Source organism: Podarcis pityusensis, assembly GCF_964106645.2.
Source record: "Podarcis pityusensis genome assembly, chromosome: 18".
In the NCBI taxonomy this organism is placed as follows: Eukaryota; Metazoa; Chordata; class Lepidosauria; order Squamata; family Lacertidae; genus Podarcis; species Podarcis pityusensis.
Window position 1 is genome coordinate 3,660,321 of NC_138043.1, and position 5,669 is coordinate 3,665,989.

Sequence of the window (5,669 nt, forward strand, 5' to 3'; positions counted from 1 at the left end):
TAAATCTGGCCCTGGCTGTGGTGTGGGGCTTCTGATTCCCCTAAGACAGGGGTGGCCAACTCCCAAGAGACTGCGATCTACTCACAGAGTTAAAAACTGGTAGCAATCTACTCCCTTTTTGGGGGGTGCAGGGCAAAGATGTTGAGCTTCTTTGGGGGGAGCCGGTGACCTACTGGTGATCTGCCACAGACGTCCAGTGATCTACTGGTAGATCATGTTCTACCTGTTGGACATGCCTGCCCGAAGACTGGACCCCAACTGAAAAACAGACAAAGCAAAGCGATACTCCACCAGGTTTCATGCAAGTCATTCATAGGAGAGTAAGAACAGCTAAGGTGCAGGATGAAGCCGTTGAATCAGCTAGCTTCCATTTCTCTCTTCTGCCTTCCAGCAACAGGTCAGAACGGTGCCCTTTGGCTGTTCGTTAGCCAAGGTTACCTCTTAAGCTAAAGAATCCAATCGGCGCCTCTCTTGTTACTTCCTGGTAGCAGGGGAAATTTGGGGAGCAGGTGGCACTGTGGTCTAAACCACTGAACCTCTTGGACTTGCCAATCGGAAGGTTGGCGGTTCGAATCCCCACAACGGAGTGAGCTCCCGTTGCTCTGTCCCAGCTCCTGCCAACCTAGCAGTTCGAAAGCACGCCAGCGCAAGTAGATAAATGGGTACCACTCCAGCGGGAAGGTAAACGGCGTTTCCATGCACTCTGGTTTCCGTCATGTGCCAGAAGCGGTTTAGTCCTGCTGGCCACACGACCCAGAAAGCGTTCTGTGGACAAACACAGCTCCCTCGGCCCGAAAGCGAGACGAGCGCTGCAACCCCGTAGTCGCCTTTGACCGGACTTAACCGTCCCGGGGTCCAGCCGGGAAAATGCTTTGACTGTAGTCTAGAAGTTCGTTCTGTTATTCCTTTTAGGTTTCCGGACAGAAACACCCCATCCGAAATATTCCCCATTAACAAACAAGCCATTTGCCGCAAACCTTTACGATTTGTTAGCTAGGGGTAAGAAACCCCTTTTTGTCAACAAAGGTCCGTATAGTTCAAGCTCTGGTTTTCCCAGTAGTGATGTATGGAAGTGAGAGCTGGACCATAAAGAAGGCTGATCGCTGAAGAATGGATGCTTTTGAATTCTGGTGCTGGAGGAGACTGTGGAGAGTCCCATGGACTGCAAGAAGATCAAACCTCTCCATTCTGAAGGAAATCAGCCCTGAGTGCTCCCTCGAAGGACAGATCCTGAAGCTGAGGCTCCAAGACTTTGGCCACCTCAGGAGAAGAGAAGACTCCCTGGAAAAGACCCTGATGTTGGGGAAGGTGGAGGGCATAAGGAGAAGGGGACGACAGAGGATGAGATGGTGGGACAGTGTTCTCGAAGCGACCAGCATGAGTTTGACCAAACTGCGGGAGGCAGTGGAAGACAGGAGTGCCTGGCGTGCTCTGGTCTAGGGGGTCACGAAGAGGCGGACACGACTAAATGACTAAACAACAACAACAACAAGAAACCCCTTTACTGTTGTTAGCCGCTTTGAGCCCAGCTTTGGCTGGGGAGGGCAGGATATAAATAAAAAAATATATTATTATTATTGGGGGGGAGGTGTCTCGGATTGCTACAAAGGGCTTGTTCAATTTATCCTTTTGTCATCAGCAAGAAAGGGCAGATTTGGGGACCCCTTTTTCTTCCGTCTCCCACCCTGTCCCCCCTCCCCTTTGTTTCCTTTCGCTCCTTAAAGAACAGATGGGCTTAAAAGCAGGGGGGGCGACTCTCTCACGGGCCTCGGTCTCTTTTGCATGCCGCGCTGTGCAACATTCATAAGGAACATGCTGTAGCCAGTGGTCCGAATGTAATACAGGATACCTACAGAGAAAAACAATCAGGGAAGAGGAATCAGGGTCTCTGAGGTTTGCAGACGAGGTTCTCCCTATTACAACTCTCCGGCTAAGGCAGAGGAAGGGTGCCATAATCCGGCATCTCGGGGTTATGGGGGTAGATGCAAATTAAATTCCCTTTTCTCCTCTGCCCCGCCCTCCAGCTGCCCAAACCGATGGGCTGAAAGCGGCGATGAAAAGCCTTCGAGAGTCTCTTAAAGTCTTCCGGGTGGTTGACCCCGCTGCTGAAAGCACAGAGGCGAAGGAGATAGGGAAACTTCGGTGACCCGGAATTTCCATAAGGAAACCGGCAGTAGCGGATCGATGCAAAACCGTACAGTTGGAAAGGACCCCAGGTGCCATCTAGTCCAACCCCCTGCAATGAGGGTGACTTTTTGCCCAGCGCGGGACTCGAATCCACAACCCTGAGAATTAAGAGCCTTGCGATCTGCCCGCTGTGCTGGTGAAAGAAAAAGGAAAGGTGTACCTTGTTTTCCAGGGCAGGTTTTCCTCGCTGCCAAAAGACAGCCACAGAAGACATAATGGTTAAGTGTTGGTGCTGACCTTGAAAGCCCTAAACGGCCTCGGTCCAGTATATCTGAAGGAGCGTCTCCACCCCCATTGTTCTACCTGGACACTGAGGTCCAGCTCCGAGGGCCTTCTGGCAGTTCCCTCCCTGCGAGAAGCCAAGTTACAGGGAACCAGGCAGAGGGCCTTCTCGGTGGTGGCACCCTCCCTGTGGAACGCCCTCCCACCAGATGTCAAAGAGAACAACAACTACCAGACTTTCAGAAGACATCTGAAGGCAGCCCTGTTTAGGGAAGCTTTTAATGTTTGATGTATTACAGTATTTTAATATTTTTTTTGGGAAGCCGCCCAAAGTGGCTGGGGAAGCCCAGCCAGATGGGCGGGGTATAAATAATAAATTATTATTATTATTATTAATATTATTATTAAAGGGTCTGGGGCTAGGACCTGGGAGAGACCCGGGTTCAGATCTCCACACTCGGATATGAAGGTCACTTAGAGAGACCTTGCAGAAAAGTCTTTCGCTCTGACCTCCAACGAAGCTGAATGTTGGAAGATTCAGGATGGATAAATGAAAGTAGGCTTTTTTAGCCTACCCGAGAAGAATGGCAGAGGAAAGTGATGGACTATATGGAACTGGCTGAGATGACCGGCAGAATTCGAGATCAGGAAGAAGGGTTGATGGAAGAAGACTGGAAAAAATTTAAAATATATCTTCAGAAACACTGTAATATAAAAGAATGTTAGGAAAAGGTTGGAGAAGAATACTAGACCGTATTGGCAGACAGGGTATAATGGAATAAGTAAATATGAAGTGTAAAATGAGGATAGAGGAGAATTAAATACTTTCGAATGTTAAAATAAGTAAAAGAAAAGAAGGTTAGAAGGATTTGCTGGAGATACGATTTAAACTAGAATACAAAGCAGGGAGGTGAGAGGAAGTCATGGAAACAAGTAAAAGGGAAAATGGTTGTAATGGTCTAATTTGATTTTTGTTATGTTCAACTGTGATTTTTTGTCTTTTTTACTTCTTTTTTTTACTGTCTGTTTTTTGTAAGATGTATGTGGTTTGGTTTTTTTTTTTCCTATATTTTTTTTCTGTAACTTTAAAATTGGAATAAATATTCTTTAAAAAAGAAAAAAAGAAAGTAGGCTTTTTTATGCAGGAGGTGGTGATGACCCCCAAGTCAGATTTTAAAAGAGGATTGGAGAGATTCGTGGCGGAGTAGAGAACTATCGATGGCTCCTAGCCAGAGTAATGACAATGACGGTAACGATAACGACGATAACGATAACAACTTATTATTTACAGCCTGCCCATCTGGCTGGGTTTACCTAGCCACTCTGGGTGGCTACCAACAGAATAATAATAATAATAATAATAATAATAATAATGCGATAAAACATTAAACATTAAAAACTTCTCTAAACAGGGCTGCCTTCAGATGTCTTCTAAAAATCAGGTAGTTGTTGTTCTCTTTGGCATCTGACGGGAGGGCGTTCCACAGGGCGGGCGCCACCACCGAGAAGGCCCTCTGCCTGGTTCCCTGTAACTTGGCTTCTCATAGTGAGGGAACCGCCAGAAGGCCCTTGGAGCTGGACCTCCGTGTCCGGGCTGGACGATGGGGGTGGAGACGCTCCTTCAGGGATACAGGGCCATTTAGGGCTTGAAAGTTGAGCGCCAACACTTTGAATTGTGCTCGGAAACGTACTGGGAGCCAATGTAGGTCTTTCAGGACTGATGTTATGCGGTCCCGGCGGCCGCTCCCAGTCCCCAGTCTAGCTGCAGCATTCTGGATTAGTTGTAGTTTCCGGGTCACCTTCAATGGTAGCACCACGGACAGCGCATTGCAGTAGTCCAAGCGGGAGATAACCAGAGCATGAACCACTCTGGCCAGACAGTCTGCAGGCAGGGAGGGTCTCAGCCTGTGTACCAGATGGAGCTGCCCTGGACACAGAATTGACCTGTGCCTCCATGGACAGCTGTGGGTCCAAAATGACTCCCAGGCTGTGCTCCTGGTCCTTCAGGGGCACAGTGACCCCATTCAGGACCGAGGAGGCTCCCCCACACACACCTACAGTCCTCAGGCAGGGAGGGTTTCAGCCTGCATACCAGATGGAGCTGGTAGGCAGCTCCATGGCTATGCGTTGCCTCCTTAATCAGAAGCTGCCGAACACCAGTTGCCTGAAACCTTTGGCAGCTGCTGCCGGCCCGTGCAGACAGCACTGAGGTAGTTGGCCCAGCTTGGAGCGAGGCATCTCCTTGCGTTGCATCTTTAAGCACCTAGGAACTGTGAAGGGGAGAGGAACCTTTCTGCAAGGACGGCTGGCGAAGGCTCCCTGGAGACGCAGCGGGGAGCTGTGAGCAAAGGAACACGCTCTTGCTTCTGGTGGCTGGCGCAAAAAAAAAAAAATACCAAAACAATTCTGCACCTCGGAGGTTGCGGAAAGCGGGGAGGGAGAAGAGAGAAAAGATTTCCTTTGACACTGCTCTTCAAAAGCTCTCGGGGTCCCCTGGGACACTGTCCACCCCGCCGGGCGGAAACGAACCCAGAGAAGGAGGAGACCCTCCTCCATTCCGTTCCTTCGTCCTTCCAAGGGACCTTCACCTTGTCCACACCTGAAGACCACTTCAGACGGGCTCGCCTCTGCCACTGCCTCTGGTGCTAGTTGCAAAACAGAGGGAGGAGCGGCTGCATGAACACGCCGTTTGCAAATGCAGAATAATATTTCGGTGGTGGCCAGTGCCGGATTAACGTATAAGCTAAACAAGCTATAGCTTAGGGCCCCGCTCTCTTGGGGGCCCCCAAAAAATTTAAAGGGAAAAAACCTGGATGTACATTTCCAAAATATAAGATGAAAAACAAATAAAATAAAACCTACCTACAGCAACAGTGTTTTGTGTTGTATGGAAGTGAGAGCTGGACCATAAAGAAGGCTGATCGCTGAAGAATGGATGCTTTTGAATTCTGGTGCTGGAGGAGACTCTTGAGAGTCCCATGGACTGCAAGAAGATCCAACATCTCCATTCGGAAGGAAATCAGTCCTGAGTGCTCACTGGAAGGACAGATCCTGAAGCTGAGGCTCCAAGACTTTGGCCACCTCAGGAGAAGAGAAGACTCCCTGGAAAAGACCCTGATGTTGGGAAAGATGGAGGGCACAAGGAGAAGGGGAGGACAGAGGACAAGATGGTGGGACAGTGTTCTCGAAGAGACCAGCATGAGTTTGACCAAACTGCGGGAAGACAGGAATGCCTGGCGTGCTCTGGTCCAGAGGGTCAC